Raw genomic sequence first — 19,836 nt, forward strand, 5'->3', positions numbered from 1 at the left:
CTCTTTATGTGTGTGCACATTTTTCCCTGCACCGGGTGGAGTTTTTGGGTTGTGTTTTGCACGCCACAGGCTTTTCAGCAGAAAAAAAAAATCAACCTTTTTTTCACGTAACTTTGGCATTTACACCAGCACTTTTATTTTTGACTTTCTCCTGCTGTTATGTTTAAATCTATCTGCTGTATGGACATTTAATCTAGTGTCATTACAGTTACCGCTGTGTGTTGTATTTTGCACGTTGCACACACGATTGTCTATCAGTACATTGCTGGGACCTGTAGTTCTATTACAGGCTGTAATAGAGGAGCAAGGCATGCTGGGACCTGTAGTTTTATCACAGGCTGCAATAGAGGAGCAAGGCATGCTGGGACCTGTAGTTCTATCACAGGCTGCAATAGAGGAGCAAGGCATGCTGGGACCTGTAGTTCTATCACAGGCTGCAATAGAGGAGCAAGGCATGCTGGGACCTGTAGTTCTATCACAGGCTGCAATAGAGGAGCAAGGCATGCTGTGACCTGTAGTTCTATCACGGGCTGCAATAGAGGAGCAAGGCATGCTGGGACCTGTAGTTCTATCCCAGACTGCAATAGAGGAGCAAGGCATGCTGGGACCCGTAGTTCTATCACAGGCTGCAATAGAGGAGCAAGGCATGATGGGATTTGTAGTTATATCCCAGGCTGCAATAGAGGAGCAAGGCATGCTGGGACCTGTAGTTCTATCACAGGCTGCACTGTATGTACATTGTTTTAGTTCCCCTCTTCCCAATCCCAGCCACTCTCTTCCCCTCCTCCCTGTCTGTCTATAAAGCATGGAAACGTTTGCACAGACCTGAATTTAGAGCGTGTTCCTCCTCCCCCTCCTCTTGTGTGTATACAGAGCTGAATGAGAAGGGGGAGGAGACAGATTCGTTCTGCTGTGTGTGTGTTTCGGCTTGCTCTTTTGAGTGCAAGCCACTGGCTGCGGTGTAAGCAGGCAGCGGACTGATATTCAGCTGCCAGGGAGCCGGAACTATAGAGGTAGCATCGGCAAATGCGGCTGCCTGTCAGCTTACTCCGCGGCCAATGGCTTGAACACACAGGAGTTACATAGGCAAATGAAAAATGGTCCCATTCGCAGCACTGACATTGTGGCATAGCAGAGATGCCAAAATGGAGATCCTACACATTTTTTTTTTTTTTTTGAAAAGCCTATGGCGTGTGAACACACCCAAAAAACTCCACCCGGTGCAGAAAAAATGTGCACACACATAAAGAGTGTTCACAAAAACGTGCAGACGGGTGCAACGTCAAGTGGTCCTCCTGTGAAGAGGGACCCAAACCCTGATCCCCCGGGGCGTTAGGCTCCAGACGGGGACTGAGGTACTGTGGTCCGAGCAACCGAAGCCGACACGGACCCAACTTCCTCGGAGGGACTGCCGAAACAGAACCCTCCCAGTACTAGGTGGGGCTCCCCCGAAGGGAGACCCCATGAGAGCAGGCAAACTAAGCCAGAAGGCCATGTCCACCCACTCCCAAGACGTTCAGGGCTGGCCCGAGGACCCGCACCCTACTAATCACACAGTGACAAAACGTGCACAACAAAAAAAGACAAAAAAGTGACAAACACAGGCTTAAATAAAATAAAGTGGGGGAAGGGATAGTGGAGAGGAGAGTGAAAGAAGTGGCCATTGTGGTGAAACAATGACCAGGCCCTCCGGCCAGGAATAAAAAATTCCTCCGGTCTTAGCCAAAAGGCCCGGCCCAGGAGGCAGGTGCTAAAAAAAGCGTGTATCTGGTGCAGTGACCGTGGTATCCTTCAATCAATGTGTCCCTCACACACAGTGATCTTCAGATACCCCTGGACTGCCACTCCAGGGGCACATGCACCATAGGCTTTTCGTTCCATATCCGACCCCCCGAACGGCCAGTGCAGCCCTCCACCCCTGCCAGCCAACCCAGCGGATTTGCACGGTCCTGCCCCGTCATATCCCAGGGCATTACCAGCTCCTCCTACCGGATCGCTGACAGAGATAGCACTTACACCAGCCAGCCAGAAGGCCAGACTAGAACTCGGCAAAAAGACCAAGACCAAGCACAGCACCCATCCTCACCAGGAGCACCCTTCCAGATGGCTCAGACTCAACCATGGGCCGGCCCCCAGTATTCTGTCGGGCAGCACAGCGTAGTCCCTGCTGAAACCATCCTTCCAGGTGCAATGACGTCATTGGATTGCATCCACCCTCCCCATGTAGAAGGTGCTTCAGCGCTCCGCTGACAACTGATGAGGACAGATACCACACCCAGTCCTAGCCAAAAGGCCGAGAAGCGGCAGGGAAGACGACCACGATCAGCACGGCCTAGAGTGTGCAATAGCCGTGCCTCGCCCTGGGAGAACCGCCTTCATGATCATGGTGTCTCCCCTGCCAGGTAAGTATGGAGATCCTACACATGCTGCCAGAAAATAAGCCCTGGGGTGTGCCAGATGTGCCTGAGCATTAGGATGTGTTCAGGCACACCCGGCACACCCCGTGTGCACGCCTATGGTGTGTGAGAATATCGGAGGGGAGGGGTGGTGCAGAGCGTACGGCGGCTATTGCCGAAGCTCTTGGCAGGGAATACTGAGGAGCAGCTGGGTGTCGGAAACAGTACCTGGTGCTGGGGAGAGCCCTGCTCTGATAGATTATCATGGAGGCCATGGAGAGGTGAGCAAAATCAACTGATCTACACTGTTCATGTGGGGGGGGTGTGAGTAGTGCAGGAATCAGGTAGGTCAGTGTAGTGGTCAGTATAGAACTCAGGTAGGTCAGTGTAGTGGTCAGTATAGGAGTCAGGTAGGTCAGTGTAGGAATCAGGTAGTTTAGTGTAGTGGTATTTATAGGAATCAGGTAGGTCAGTGTAATGGTCAGTATAGGGATCAGGTAAATCAGCGTAGGAATCCAGTAGGTTAGTGTAGTAGGTAGTGTAGGAATCAGGTAGGTTAGTGTAGTGGTCAGTGTAGGAATCAGGTAGGTTAGTGTAGTGGTCAGTGTAGGAATCAGGTAGGTTAATGCAGTGGTCAAGTAGGTCAGTGTATGAACCAAGTTTGTCGGTACTACTGTACTAGTGGAAGGGACTCAGGGAGTGCTAAAAGTCTGGTGGGGGGTGCAAATTTCTTGTCTTATCCCGGGCGCTGACAATTTTTTATAATTTTTTTTGGGCTACAACCACTTCGACATGACATGTGCATTTAAGAATAGAGGCCCAGATTCTCAAAGAAGTTACGCTGGCGTATTTCGAGATGCGTGGCGTAAGTGTGTATATACGCCGGCGTATCTATGCACCGTACCCACAGAACCAGATACGCCTGAAAATAGGCTTCTTCCGACCAGCGCAATCCTCAGACGCATGTCCCACCACATCATCATGCAAACATATTCGCCAGCACACCGAGGATCATTTAGAAAAACTTCCAAAAATACTTTAAAGCATAGAAACGATAAAAACAGCTTTACCACCACATCATCAGACCCACCCAGGAGCACCTGCGGAATAAGGCAATGGCGGATTTTGTCAGAATTGCAGGATTCCCACGCACCGTGGGGGCCATTGATTGCACACCTGTGCCACTACGGCCCCCCCGTGACACAGAGCACATATACCACAATCGGAAACACTGGCATTCCATCAACGTACAGGTGATAGCCGATGCCCAAGGCCTCATATGGCACGTCCGTGCCAAACATCCAGGGTCCTGCCACGACAGCTACATATACCGTCAAAGCACCATCCCAACAGAATTTGAACAGAACGTGTACTGGAACAGCTGGCTGGTTGGTGAGTGACATGGGAGTCAGGCGTGACTGTCCGACCCCATGATGCAGACATCACGAGGGGCACATGCATGACTAATATCCTCCTGTCTTTTGCCTTCCAGGTGACTCTGCCTATGCACTTGGACCCCATCTCATGACTCCATTCTGGGATCCCCAAACCACAGGAGAGCAAAACTACAATGCTGCACACATACGTACCCGTGGAGTGGTGAAACGCACATTTGGCATCCTGAAGTCCCGTTTACGATGCCTGGATCATCGGTACATGTTGCAATCTGCACAACTTTGCCGAGAGAAAGGGCCTGGAGATTGACATACATGATGACCTGACCCACGAACCAGACATTACCCCCCTGCCCGAGGATACCCCGTCTGCTGAGGGAACAGCAGTCAGAAGTTGTCTCGTAGAACTTTGCACATTAAACACACACATTCATCATGGCACAAAAAGAATGCACACATGCACACCACTGTGGTCCCTAGCACACACCCCACATCCACATCACATTGGATTAGCCCAAGTCCAACATGCAGGACTTGGGAGCAGCAACTCCAAGGCAAGGCTCCAATTATGTTGCTGACCATTCATACCACATTCACACGGGTCGTGGGGATAAATTCTCCCCAACGACTGAGGGTGACACCCCTTTGCTGGCAGGAGTGTCACCCCCCATTCACACACCAGTCACACTGTAATCTGCATGCCTCACTGTGTGCATTACAAAAATAAATAAATGAATAATTAATTGCCCTGGCTGCGGCCATGGCCACGGCTCTGCAACTGCCTGGTTGACAGCTCAGGTGGGGGGGGGGTTGCATCAGGTGGAGGAGCATCCACCGGCCTGTCCATGGCTGGAGGCCTGCCCTCTAACGCTACAGCAATGCGGGTCAGAATGGTGTTGGTTTCTGCCTGCACCTGCCGCGAATGTCTCCCCTCCGCCTCAATGGCAGCTGTGTGGCCCTGGACGGCCTCTGACAGGGACCGCACCTCTGCCACGAGGGTAGCCTTTGTGGCCTGCAGCTCACCCAAGCAGGTGATGACAGCTGCTGTGTTGCCAGCCACATCCTGCAGCCCATCGTTTATGTGGCCCGTGGAGGCCAGGCTGTCGGCCACTCGCCTCATGTCCTGGGCCATATCACCCTTATGGCGGGTCTGCGAGTCCTGGGCACTCATCAGATTCACTGGCAGGAAGTCCGGAACCCCCTGGTCTTCCTGGTTGCCTTCCTGGGGCCAGGAGAGGCTTCAGGCCTGTCATAGGGGGAGGGACTTGAGGGAGTGGGTGGGTTGGGGATGGATCCAGAGGGACTTGAGGATAGGAGGCTTGACGTCCGGGATGAACCAGCCAATTGGGATGTCTCCTCAACATATAGGGACACCTCCTCACCCATATGTTTGGCATCCTGCTCAACCACCTCTTCACTGGAGGTCTGGGCACCACTCCCCTCCACCAATGCCTCTTGGCTTCCCAGGAGGTCAGGGGCAGGATCATCAGGGGATGATGGCGTGGGACGGGCAGAGGCACCAGATGGCCCAGCTCCCTCCTGGACATCTGCGGATGACACAAAACATTCACATGTTGGTGGACCCACACACTTGTCACATATTCCCCCCCCCCCTCACATGCTACACACCAGATAGGAGAAAAAACACACTTACCTGTCCTCAAGGGCGGCTCAACTGAGTCGTAGCCCTCAACTCCCTCCACTTGCACCCTAGTAAGGCAGCGGGCAACCACCTGCTCGTCAGGAGTTAGACGGATTCTAGAGGCTGGTACACCACCAGTGCCCCTGGCATGCCTTCCGTATAATGGCCATCTTCTCCTTCACCCTCCTGCGCATATCGTTCATCTTCTTTGTTATGTCCTGGGGCCTCCTCACCTCATTGCCCACGGCATTCACCTAGTTGGTGATCCTCATAAGGATCTCATCCCTTCTGCCCTTGCTCATCTCCTTGCTCCGTGCCCCATGGAGGCGATCGTCGTACTTCTCCATGGCCGCAAGGATGATGGCCTTCTCCTCTGAGGAGACGTTCTTTTTTTCTGTTCCCAGAACGCCGGGCAGACATGTCCAGAAGAAGATCCCAAAAGTACCTACACCAAACAAAACGGGTGTACTTTTGCACTTGACGGGCGCATGTCTGGGCGTATTTATGCCCTGGGCATAAACGGTGGGCCGGTGTAACTTAGGATTTATGCCGGGCGTAGTTGTGAGCATGCGCAGAGGGGCGTGGGACATACGATCACGTCACGGCGCATGCGCCTTTTTTTTGGACCTTCATTTGCATGGGGTCACGGTTCATTTAAATGGATCACACCCACTTGCTTCCTACTTTGAATTACGCCGTCTTACGTCGACGATTTTACGTTACGCCGGCGCAAAATTGCACTTTTGATTAGAGAATACGGAGCTTGCCTCTCTAAGTTACGTTGGCGTAACGCATCTGAGATGTGCTACGCCAGCATAAAGATGCGCCGATCTACGAGAATCTGGGTCAGAGTGTCTATATGGTGACAATACTGCTATGCGACTTCACTGCAGAATGCATTGTGCTGTCCCTTTGATAAAGGAAGTGGAAAAAAAACAGATCTATTGCAGAATCAGCGAATTATAACACTGTGTTACAAGGTCAGTTCAGAAAAACAAAAAGTTATGTACATTATATTAATACCACAGAAAGGTTGCATCATGTATGTCACAGTTTCACTTTCCATTTCCAGAACCCAGAGTAATGCCGCTTACACACGGTCGTTATTTGTGATGAAAAAAACCTTAATTTTTTCTCGTGGAAAAAAAACGACGTTTTTCAAACTTCATTTTAAAAAACGATGTTGCCTACACACCATTGTTTTTTCAAAATGCTCTAGCAAAGCACGGTTACATTCAGCACGTACGGCGGCACTCTGTTCCATTCAAGCTCGCTTCATAACTTGCTTCTGAGCATGCGTGGGTTTAAAAACGTTGTTTTAAACGTCATTTTAGCTACACACAGTGATTTTTTATGACACAAAAAACGACGTTTTGAAAAACGACATAAAAAATTGAAGCATGCTCAAATTTTTTTTGGTCGTTTTTCAGAAGACATAAAACAAAGTTTTCCCCACACACGGTCATTTTAAATGACGTTTTTAAAAATGTCGTTTTTTTTCATCACAAAAAACGACCGTGTGTACGTGGCATAAGTCAGTAAAATGAACACACAGAGATGAACACATCTGCTGGGCCTGTGCCTCTGCTTTCACTTAGATGACTGTACATGGAATGAATTCACAACATTAGGCTCACCAGCATAATGTGCTTGCAGAGTAATGGGCTGACTTTTTTGATCAATCAGTCCAGATCAAAATTCAACTATTTTTCCTGGTGAGCTTTCTGTTTGTATCAAAAGCTCATGCTGAAAATTTGGTACATTTGGTCAATTTAACTTTGGATTTTTTTTTTTTCCCGATTATAATTCTTTTTTTATTTTAAAACAAATCAGTACAATACATGTGTGTATATATATATATATATATATATATATATATATATATATATATATGTCGTTTGGTCAATTTAACTTTGGATTTTTTTTTTCCCGATTATAATTCTTTTTTTATTTTAAAACAAATCAGTACAATACATGTGTGTATATATATATATATATATATATATATATATATATATATATATATATATATATATATATATATATATATATATATATATATATATATATATATATATATATATAAATAAATAAATAAATAATACATAACAGAACATTATTACAAAACAACAGTCATGGTCCATCTTATTATACATCCCCTTTTACCTTATTGTCAAAATCAAACATATATCTCCTTCTTACGTATCTCTCCCCTTTCCAAACATCCCTGAGAGAGAAAGAAGAAGAAAGGGAGAAAAAAAAAAACAACCCACCCTACTTCCCTCTCCTCCGGCCCTTCTCCATATTCCTGTGGTTTCTCATTAAATCCCACATATACCCAATCCAAGTTCCCGGGCTCCTTCTATACCATTCAGCCTTATCCTCCTTAGCCTTCACCCCTGTAGTCCATATAGGACTTCCAGGGAGTCCAAGTTCTTAAATATTTTCCCCTTTTATATTGTGTTGTCAGAACTAACTCTTCTAATTTCTAGCAGAACTGATGGAAATAGGAAATGTATTCCGTTTGAAATTCTGAAATGCACTTCAGATAGTTCACTTCCTGAACACTTTGCCAAATCCAGAGAGCTTTGAAAGACCACTCATGAAATTCGAGAAAATATGTAATGAACAAGGAACATTACTACATAGTCTTTCAATTAGCTATGAGTTATTAGTGCGATCAGGAGGTTGCCCTCTGAGGTGCGTTCAGGAATGGTAAAGGGAATTGGAGAAGTCCTTTAGTCCGGAACAGCGACAATGCATATACAGGCGAACACACAAAACATCAATATGTGTGAGAACACAAGAGACAAACTATAAGATCTTCATGAGATGGTATAAGACACCAGAAAGGCTAAGCAAAATTTTTGCAGAGGTATCAGATAAATGCTGGAGGTGCCAGGGAAGCAAAGGAACGATGCTACCATGGGCGTCCGCTGAAATTTTTTCAGGGGGGGGGGGGCGATTCAGCAGCGACGATACACAGTCGCATTTTACCCTTTCATCGACCGCTAGCGGGGGTTAAAAGCTACCCCCCCCCCACATTAAAATTTAAAAACACCCCACTGTGCCCCCTGCATCTTTCAATATCTCTTTGTCCTACTGTGTACCCTCCACAACTGCACCTCTGGACCCCGTTACATTACACAGCACCCTGCACAACTGGGCCCATTTACATTACACAGTACCCTTCACCTCTGGACCCCTTTACATTACACAGCACCCTGCACCCCTTTACGTTACACAACACCCTTCACCACTGGACCCCTTTACATTACACAGCACCCTTCACCCCTTTACATTACACAACACCCTTCACCACCGGACCCCTTTACATTACACAGCACCCTGGATCACTGGACCCCTTTACATTGCACAGCATCCTGCACCACTGGACCCCTTTACATTACACAGCACCCTGCATCACTGGACCTATTTCTATTATTACATTGTTATACAAAATTAAATGGTTCAACTCACCATAATGCAGAAACAGTTGGAGCCCCTGTGTCACTTGCCACCATCGCCTGCCACGCGTTGCGGATTGTCACTTGCCACGTCGCCTGCCACATGTTTATCACTTGCCACGTTGCCTGTCACATGTTGTGGATTGTCACTTGCCACGTCGCCTGCCACATGTTTATCACTTGCCACGTTGCCCGTCACATGTTGTGGATTGTCACTTGCCACGTCGCCTGTCACATGTTGTGGATTGTCACTTGCCACGTAATTTTGTAATTGCCAAATACACCAGGTGCTGGTTAAAGCACCTCCTTTGTGAGTAGTTTGATTTTAAATATTTTTAAAGAAATAAACCTTTTTAAAACATACTATACTATGATGAGCCCCCTGTTTTTTGAGGCACAAAGGAAAATCTTGTGAGAGAGGAAAAGAGGACACGATCGATCATAACGGAATAAGGCTTTGGGCTTATTACCAGCTGGGGTCTGGTGAGTGTGTATTTCAGCAGTTGGTGGTGGTAGCACTTGTTTCCGTCGGGTGGAAGAGATAGCTGCACCCTAGATGTATGAGATATAACTCCAGGACAAATTACCACATAAAAACTTTTTCCCTTTACTGGATTCCAAACTGACAAGTTGCTGGTTTTCCAGGCAATCTTGGAGTTGTGTTATGCAGGCACATGAACTTTAAAAAGCTTTTTGCACATATGTTATGACTTTGCATTTATATTTATATTAATTCAGATCTGTTTGTTGGTAAACTAGTTGCACACAGTATCACGTATATATCTCATATGTTTAACAGAATGACATTTTGATATTTATTTAGTCACATGCTTGTGAGATTTTTTATTGTTATTTATTTACTTATTTAAATCTTGTTTGGTGGCACAGTAGTTGCACTTAGCACTACGCAATAGTACACGCTTGTGACAGCTGGATATTGCAATTTATTTACTTATTTATTTATTTGTATAGTTATTTATTGTGTTTTATCACGCATATCACTGCACTGGATTCAGCACTTTATTGTATTAGATTTAATTTACCATTTTGTGTCATCGCGTATTTAGACCAGCGCAGTAACCACATTCTTCTGCTTTCACATGTTGTGGATTGTCACTTGCCACGTTGCCTGCTGTCACATGTTGTGGATTGTCACTTGCCACAGCCCCTGTCACACATTGTGGATTGTCACTTGCCACATCGCCTGTCACATGTTGCGGTCCGGATTGTCACTTGCCTGCTCCAATTGTCCCTTGCTGTGTCCCAGAGTCAGGACCAGGGTTGTCAGCAATGTCAGGCAGCAGAGAAATTATTTAATCTCTCTGATTCCCGCGCTGCCTACACAGAGAAGAAGGCAATTAACAAAACCACATATATTGAATTCCCTCCCTGTGGAACAAGACACAATAGTTTTAGTATTGCCATCATGTTTGTCGCAATAGCGACACGTGTTTGTACCACAAAGGAAGGACCCAGTAGATCTCAGCCATGTATGTCTAGGATGCGGTGACTGAAAAATACTTGGAATGTAAACATCCCTTGTAATAGCAATAGTGTGTGACAGGTCCTCTTTATGGAGAGATGCGGGGTCTTATTGACCCTGCATCTCTCCTCCAGGCTTCACCGATCTCATGCTTTCAGCCGTGATTGCAGCTTGGTTTAACTTCCGGGTACCCGGGCGTGGCGTCGCGCCCAGGCCTCCGACCGGTCATCTCTATGCTCTTCATCCGATGGCAGCCGATTCGTTCTCCGGGCCTCTGATGGCATGGGAGAGCCTGGTTAAGCACCGGATGGTGGCGGGAGGGAATATGTTCCCTCCCGTTGCGTATAAGAACGATCAAGTGGTGGAACCGCCGATATGATTATGCTTATGGTGCACAGAATTGCCACCTGAAGAGAAGAATATCTGAATGATGCCTGTAGCTGCAGGCAGCATTCAGATATCCCCCACTGAAGTCCAGGACGTCATATGACGTCCTACGGTATGGAAGTGGTTAATAGACCCCTTTGGGAAGGAGATTATCACCATAAACGTCTGGAGAGAGAGGCATGGTGGATATTCTCCTTGAATACCTACTTAATTTATTCATAAATGACCAGGAGGAGGAGATAAACAGCTTAATCTCTGTATTTGCGCTTCTCGGCCTTTTGGCTAAGATCAAGTATAGGTTCTGTTTCGGCAGTCCCTCTGAGGATGTTGGGTCCATGTGGCTTCGGCTGCATGGACCACAGCCCAAAGCATCAGACGGAACCCAGAGATCAGAGGGATTACCGCACCAGGACCGGAAAGACGGGAGGTCAAGTGCTCGCTCTACATGGATGACGTGACTGTGTTCATCGACACACTCGTCCAGACGTGCGAGGACTTCGGCCAAGCTTCAGGGGCAAAGGTCAACTGCGGGAAGTCGGAAGTCATGCTCTTCGGAAAGTGGTTCCTGCCTTCTTCTGCACCCATACCGTTCAGCCTCAAAGCGGACTTCATCAAAATTCTTGGGGTCTGGTTTGGAGCGGAGGGCGCAGCCCTGAAGTCCTGGGAGTAAAGACTGGCTAAGATGAGACAGAAGTTTGGACTTTGGAGCAACAGAGAACTTACCATCGAAGGGAAAACACTGGTACTCCGCAGCGAGATTCTCCCTGTGTTGCAGTACCTCGCCCAGGCCTGGCCCCCCCGGGTTAACACCTGCAAGGCCATCACCGGGGCGGTGTTTCACTTCATCTGGGACTCCAAAATGGACAGAGTAAAGCGGACTGTTATGTTCAAGGAGCCTCTCAAGGGCGGTAAGGGTGTGCCCGACATCGCCACATTACTGAGGGTGTTCTTTGCCTGTAACTGCATCCGCAGGACTTTGGTTGACAGAACTGTGGACTCTGGCGGGAACTCTATGTCCCGTTTTTTTCCTCCTGCCTCTTTGGAAGTCTCTTGGATGGGACAAATGGGACAGTTCCATCCCCTACAACTGGGACACTCCATGGTATTACTTGGATACTTTCAAGTTCATCAAGGAGCTGGGACTGCATGGAGTTAGGCCCTACTTGTGGAAGCCAAAAACTATCTACAAGTTGATCAGAGCATCGGACATCTTGGAGTCTATTCCAGGCCTCCCTTCAGCCACTTGCAAAGTGGTCTGGAGGAATGCTTCTTCAAAGAGACTCACCAACAGGCACAAAGATCAGGCATGGATGGCAATCCAAGGGGTATTGCTGCTCAGGACATTCTTGCATGCCAGAAACCTGTGCAGATACAGGCACTGCCCCTTTTGTATCATCCAGGAGGAAACATCATACCATGTTTTCTGGGAGTGCCCCTTTGCACAGGGCCTGTTGACGGCCTTGGAACCTGAACTTAAAGACTTTGTACGACAGACTGCTATTACACACTTTGGTGTGTTAAACGGACTCTTCTGTGAAACTCATTCACAGGAGGACATTGACAGTGCCTGGCGGGTGCTGTGTTGCTTTAAGGACGCTTTATGGTACGCCAGAAACCGCCGCGTACACCACCGGCAGAGGATGTCCATCGAGGACTGTCGCAGACTGATCTTCAGCCTGCTGAGAGACTATACCTTGATGGACTTTAAGGAGGAAGAGGACGTCTGAAGATTTCCCCTTCCCCCTGACATTGACATTTCTTGACACGTTTTTTTTTTAACTACTGTTTTCAGGGTAATGCGGCGTCATGCATGATGTGATGTTTCGGGGTTTCACAACTCTGCGCAACACATCAGGCATCATAGCGCAGAATGGACGAATGAATGTAATTTAATTGTATGCTTGGAACTGTATTGATATGTAGTGTATTTATGCGCTGCGTCGCAGTACAGAGCAGAATGTACCCTGTTGAAAGTATTTGATTTTTGTATATTTGCTTTGCAAAATAAACTTAAATATTGCATGGACCACAGTTTACTCTTTTCCCTGCCAGGAGCCTAACGCCCTGGGGGATCAGAGCTGGGCCCTTTTTGGCGGGCCACTTGACGATGCACCGGTCACAGTTTGTTTTTGTTTCACTCTTTATGTGTGTGCACATTTTTTCCTGCACCGGATGAAGTTTTTGGGTTGTGTTATGCATGCCACAGGCTTTTCAATAGAGCATGTGCCCCTGGAGTGGCAGTCCAGGGGTATCTGAGAATCACTGTGTGTGAGGGTCATATTGATTTAAAGATACCACGGTCACTGCACCAGAAACACGTTTTTTTTTTAATTTTTTTTTTTTTTTAGCACCTGCCTCCTGGGCCGGGCCTTTTGGCTAGGACTGGAGGAATTTTTTTGCTCGGACCACAGTACCTTAGTCCCCGTCTGGAGCCTAACGCCACGGGGGATCAGGGTTTTGGGTCCCTTCTTAACAGGAGTTCCACTTGACGTTGCACCCGTCTGCATGTTTTTGTGAACACTCTTTATGTGTGTGCACATTTTTTCTGCACCGGGTAGAGTTTTTTGGGTGTGTTCACATGCCATAGGCTTTTCAAAAAAAATAAAAAATGTGCCCCTGGAGTGGCAGTCCAGGAGTATCTGAGAATCACTGTGAGTGAGGGTCACTGCACCAACAACACGCCTTTTTTTAGCACCTTCCTCCTGGGCCGGGCCTTTCGGCTAGGACCGGAGGAATTTTTTATTCCTGGCCGGAGGGCCTGGTCATTGTATAACCCAATGACCACTTCTTTCACTCTCCTCTCCACTATCTCTTTCCCCCACTTTATTTAATTTATTGCCTATGTTTGTCACGTTTTTATCTTTTTTCGTTTGTGCACGTTATTTGTTCACTGTGTGATTAGTAGGGTGTGGGTCCTGGGTCAGCCCTGAACGTCTTGGGAGTGGGTGGACATGGCCTTCTGGCTTAGTCCGCCTGCTCTCATGGGGTCTTCCTTCGGGGGAGCCCCACCTAGTACTGGGATGGTTCTGTTTCAGCAGTCCCTCCAAGGAAGTTGGGTCTGTGTCATCTTCGGTTGCTCGGACCACAGTACCTCAGTCCCCATCTGGAGCCTAACACCCTGGGGGATCAGGGTTTGGGTCCCTTCTTCACAGGAGGTCCACTTAACGTTGCACCCGTCTGCACGTTTTTGTGAACACTCTTTATGTGTGTGCACATTTTTTCTGCACCGGGTGGAGTTTTTTGGGTGTGTTCACACGCCATAGGCTTTTAAAAAAAAAAAAATGTGCCCCTGGAGTGGCAGTCCAGGGGTATCTGAGAATCACTGTGAGTGAGGGTCACTGCACCAACAACACGCCTTTTTTTAGCACCTTCCTCCTGGGCTGGGCCTTTTGGCTAGGACCGGAGGAATTTTTTATTCCTGGCCGGAGGGCCTAGTCATTGTATAACCCAATGACCACTTCTTTCACTCTCCTTTCCACTATCTCTTTCCCCCACTTTATTTAATGTATTGCCTATGTTTGTCACGTGTTTATCTTTTTTCGTTTGTGCACGTTATTTGTTCACTGTGTGATTAGTAGGGTGCGAGTCCTCGGGCCAGCCCTGAACGTCTTGGGAGTGGGTGGACATGGCCTTCTGGCTTAGTCCGCCTGCTCTCATGGTGTCTTCCTTCGGGGGAGCCCCACCTAGTACTGGGATGGTTCTGTTTCAGCAGTCCCTCCAAGGAAGTTGGGTCTGTGTCGGCTTCGGTTGCTCGGACCACAGTACCTCAGTCCCCGTCTGGAGCCTAACACCCTGGGGGATCGGGGTTTGGGTCCTTTTTCAGAGGAGGACCACTTGACGTTGCACCCGTCTGCACGTTTTTGTGAACACTCTTTATGTGTGTGCACATTTTTCTGCACGAGTGGAGTTTTTTGGGTGTGTTCACACGCCATAGGCTTTTAAAAAAAAATCTTTGTATTTGCGGACGATACTAAGCTAAGAAGGGCAATAACTTCTCTGCAGGATGTGGAAACCTTGCAAGAAGATCTGAACAAATTAATAGGGTGGGCAACTACAAATGAGGTTCAATGTACAAAAATTTTAAATAATGCATTTGGGTGGCAAAAATATAAAAGCAATCTACTCACTGGAGAGAGAACCTCTGGGGAAATTTAGGATGGAAAAGGATCTGGGGGTCCTAATAGATGATAGGCTCAGCAATAGCATGAAATGTCAGGCTGCTGCAAGCTAAGCAAATAGAATATTGGCATGCATTAAAAAGGGGATTAACTCTTATGCACCAGTCCTCGGGAAGGATGTACTTTGATTCGTGAGAGTACAAAGAAGGGCAACAAAGCTAATAAAGGGTCAGAAGGATATTAGTTATGAGGAAAGGTTACGAGCACTGAACTTATTCTTTGTGGAGAAGAGACACTTGAGAGGGGATATCATTTCATTTTTTTTTTTTTAAAGCCCATGGCGTGCAAAACACAACCCAAAACTCCACCCGATGCAGGAAAAATGTGCACACACATAAAGAGGTGCAACAAAAAACTGTGACGGGTGCATCGTCAAATGGTCCTCCGAAAAGGACCCAGCTCTGATCCCCCGGGGCGTTAGGCTCCTGGCAGGGAAAAGAGTAATCTGTGATCCATGCAGCCAAAGCCACATGGACCCACCCAGGGCTGGTGCAAGGATTTTTGACACCCTAGGCAAAACCTAATTTTGCAGCCCCCCATTAGCTCCACCCCTTTTGCCCTGCCCATGTATGCTGCGGGGGTGGAGTTTTTTTGTGTCACCTCTCCACCTATTTCCTCAGCCACCTGCGCCTCTGGAACTTGCCTGAAGACAAAGAGTGGCAATACAGCACCCCTTTGCAATACAGTGCCTGCTTTACATCACAGACCTCTTTGCATCCAAGTTCCCCAATGTCATCAATTACCTCTTTCCCCCCATTACATCAGTGTCCTCAGCCTCATTCCTTGAACCTCAGTCTCCTCCACAGCCCCTCTCCCTGCATACCAGTCCCCTCCACAGCCCCTCTCCCTGTATACCAGTCTCCTCCACAGCCCCTCTCCCTGTATACCAGTCTCCTCCACAGCCCCTCTCCATGTATACCAGTCTCCTCCACAGCCCCTCTCCCTGCATACCAGTCGCCTCCACAGCCCCTCTCCCTGTATACCAGTCTACTCCACAGCCCCTCTCCATGTATACCAGTCTCCTCCACAGCCCCTCTCTCTGTATACCAGTCTCCTCCACAGCCCCTCTCCCTGTATACCAGTCTCCTCCACAGCCCCTCTCTCTGTATACCAGTCCCCTCCACAGCCCCTCACCCTGTATACCAGTCTCCTCCACAGCCCCTCTCCCTGTATACCAGTCCCCTCCACAGCCCCTCTCCCTGTATAACAGTCTCCTCCACACAGCTGCCCCCTCCCTGTATAACAGTCTCCTCCACACAGCTGCCCCCTCCCTGTATAACAGTCTCCTCCACAGCTGCCCCCTCCCTGTATAACAGTCTCCTCCACAGCTGCCCCCTCCCTGTATAACAGTCTCCTCCACAGCTGCCCCCTCCCTGTATAACAGTCTCCTCCACAGCTGCCCCCTCCCTGTATAACAGTCTCCTCCACAGCTGCCCCCTCCCTGTATAATAGTCTCCTCCACAGCTGCCCCCTCCCTGTATAACAGTCTCCTCCACAGCTGCCCCCTCCCTGTATAATAGTCTCCTCCACAGCTGCCCCCTCCCTGTATAACAGTCTCATCCACAGCTGCCCCCTCCCTGTATAACAGTCTCCTCCACAGCTGCCCCCTCCCTGTATAATAGTCTCCTCCACAGCTACCCCCTTCCTATATAACAGTCTCCTCCACAGCTGCCCCCTCCCTATATAACAGTCTCCTTCACAGCTGCCCCCTCCCTGTATAACAGTCTCCTCCACAGCTGCCCCCTCCCTGTATAATAGTCTCCTCCACAGCTGCCCCCTCCCTGTATAACAGTCTCCTCCACAGCTGCCCCCTCCCTGTATAACAGTCTCCTCCACACAGCTGCCCCCTCCCTGTATAACAGTCTCCTCCACACAGCTGCCCCCTCCCTGTATAACAGTCTCCTCCACACAGCTGCCCCCTCCCTGTATAATAGTCTCCTCCACAGCTGCCCCCTCCCTGTATAACAGTCTCCTCCACAGCTGCCCCCTCCCTGTATAACAGTCTCCTCCACACAGCTGCCCCCTCCCTGTATAACAGTCTCCTCCACACAGCTGCCCCCTCCCTGTATAATAGTCTCCTCCACACAGCTGCCCCCTCCCTGTATAATAGTCTCCTCCACACAGCTGCCCCCTCCCTGTATAACAGTCTCCTCCACAGCTGCCCCCTCCCTGTATAACAGTCTCCTCCACACAGCTGCCCCCTCCCTGTATAACAGTCTCCTCCACACAGCTGCCCCCTCCCTGTATAACAGTCTCCTCCACACAGCTGCCCCCTCCCTGTATAATAGTCTCCTCCACAGCTGCCCCCTCCCTGTATAACAGTCTCCTCCACAGCTGCCCCCTCCCTGTATAATAGTCTCCTCCACAGCTGCCCCCCTTACCTCACACAGCAGGTAGAAGACAGAGCATGGCATGTCCGAGCAGAGGGCGGGAGATGTTCAACTCTCCATTTAACAGAGATGATTTGTTGCTAGGACCGCCCCTAGCAACCAATCACAGGCTTTTTAACTTAAAAAGTTTGACAAACTCCTGCCTTCTGCTCGTACATTGTGTCTTCTCTACCTGCTGGATGAGAGCGGCGGCGGGGGAAGGAGGAATAACACAGGAGAGGAGAGAACACCCAGGCAGGCTGTTTTACAGGTTCACTTTTCTCTGCACATGAACCCCCCTCACCCCCCTCGATCTCTTCAGCAGTTATACTCTGCAGCAAGCGCTGGACCTAGCAGTGCTGGGAGCGCAGTTTGCACAGAAAGCAGTAGCACAAATTAAACACCTCACTCCTCACCGACGCATGTAGCCAGCATTGCGCTCCCTACTGATGTGCGCTCTAGGCCATCGCCTAACTTGCCTATTGGTAGCGCCGGCCCTGGACCCACCTTGGCCCAAGCAGCCGAAGCCACAAGGAAGGGATATAATTTCAATGTACAAATACCATACTGGTGACCCCACAATAGGAATAAAAAAATTCTGTGAAAGGGAATTTAACCCCCCTGGCGGTATTCCCGAGTCAGGCTCGGGGTGGAATTTTTGAACCAAAAGCGGTAACCCCGAGCCAGACTCGGGACTGCCTCGCAGAGTCCACAGGCACAAGGTTACTCTGTGATTGAGCGCTGTCCTCCTTGCTCGATTCACAGTGCGGAGTGCTGCCAAGCTCCGTTCCCTGCGACCTTACGACGCACGGGGGCGGAGATCGGTGCCAAATTTAAAAAAGTAAATAAACACATTACATACAGTATACTGTAATCTTATAAATTACAGTACTGTATGTAAAAAATGCACACCCCCTTTGTCCCTAGTGGTCTGCCCAGTGTCCTACATGCACTTTTATATAATGAAAACTGTTCTTTCTGCCTGGAAACTGGAGATTGTCCATAGCAACCAAAAAGTGTGCCTTTATGTCAAAAGTGGTTTTAGACCAGCTAAAAAACAGCGATAATAAATTAGAATCACTTGCAGAATTGAGCGATAGTATTTGTGGGAAAATTCGTCATCAAAAAATGTTAAGTAATAATTTTTATTATTATTATATTATTTGTTATAATTATTTATATTTATGTATTGTATTATAATTTATGATTTTGTGTTTCAAATTTTATTATAACCGGGATGTCTACTAGACTCTTGTTTGGACAGATTTAAGTGAGTTATTTCTAAGAATTACAGGCCTACAATATAAAACTTCAAATTTCAATGCAAAATAATGGTACCGCTTTCAGCACCTAAAATCTGAATTAATCATACCGCCAGGGAGGTTAAAAAGACACCCAGCCATTCACAAAAATCTGAAGAAAAGTGGTCAAACCTTTACTGTGAGGCCTCGTACACACCACAGGACATGTCCGATGAAAACGGTCCGCGGACCATTTTCATCGGACATGTCCGCTCGGAGATTTCGGTCTGATGGCTGTACACACCATCAAACCGAAATCCCCGCGGACAGAGAACGCTGTGCCATAGACGACACCGACGTTCTCTATCGCGCGAGTTCAATGCTTCCACGCATGCGTCGAATCAATTCGACGCATGCGCGGGATTTCGGTCCGCTGGTTAGACGTACTAACCAGCGGACATGTCCGATGGACAGCACTCCAGCGGACAAGTTTCTTAGCATGCTAAGAAACTTTTGTCCGCTGGAAATCTGTCCGCTAGTCTGTACACACGATCGGATCTGTCCTCTGAAACTGGTCCGCGGACCAGTTTCAGCGGACATGTCCGGTCGTGTGTACGAGGCCTAAGAGTGGTAAGAATGTGGAATTCTCTTCCACAGACAGTGGTTTCAGTGGGGAGCATCGATAGTTTCAAAAAACTATTATATAAGACCACAACATACAATGTAATACTGACATATAATCACACACATAGGTTGGACTTGATGGACTTGTATCTTTTTTTTATCCTCGCCTACTATTATATGTAATATAATGCACGCTACACTTTTCAGATATTTACTTGTAAAAAAAATTGAAAACCATTTATAATTTTCCTTCCACTTCACAATTTTGTGCCGCTTTTTGTTGGTCTATTACATAAAATCCCAATAAAATGAAATTACATTTTTGGTTGTAACATGACAAAATGCAGAAAATTTCAAGGGGTATGACTACTTTTTCAAGGCATTGTAAATTGTTTTATTCTGGTTACTATGCTGTTTTTATTGTACAGCGTATCATCTTTTATATGAGTTAATTAAGCTGAATAAAACTTTGTATAAACCTCAGAGATGCAGAACTAGAGTCCTCGCCACATTGTGAGTTATACAGTATTCTTATGATTCTGTTAACAGAAATAAACATTGCAGGCTGTAAAAGGTTTGGAATGCGGATGACCAGGAAAAGCATTATAGAAATGCTGTGCTCGCTGTGCTTCCTGTATCACACACACCAACAGCT

General features: G+C 47.9%; 1 non-coding gene across 1 annotated transcript; it reads right to left on the minus strand.

Moving 5' to 3' along the window:
* Positions 1 to 2,251: 2,251 nt before the first annotated feature.
* Positions 2,252 to 2,410, minus strand: LOC120922049. The gene has a single exon (XR_005745031.1). It is a non-coding gene; the product is annotated as a U1 spliceosomal RNA (small nuclear RNA).
* Between the last annotated feature and the right edge of the window lie 17,426 nt (positions 2,411 to 19,836).

The sequence above is a fragment of the Rana temporaria genome, unplaced genomic scaffold (assembly GCF_905171775.1).
Source record: "Rana temporaria unplaced genomic scaffold, aRanTem1.1, whole genome shotgun sequence".
Taxonomy (NCBI): domain Eukaryota; kingdom Metazoa; phylum Chordata; class Amphibia; order Anura; family Ranidae; genus Rana; species Rana temporaria.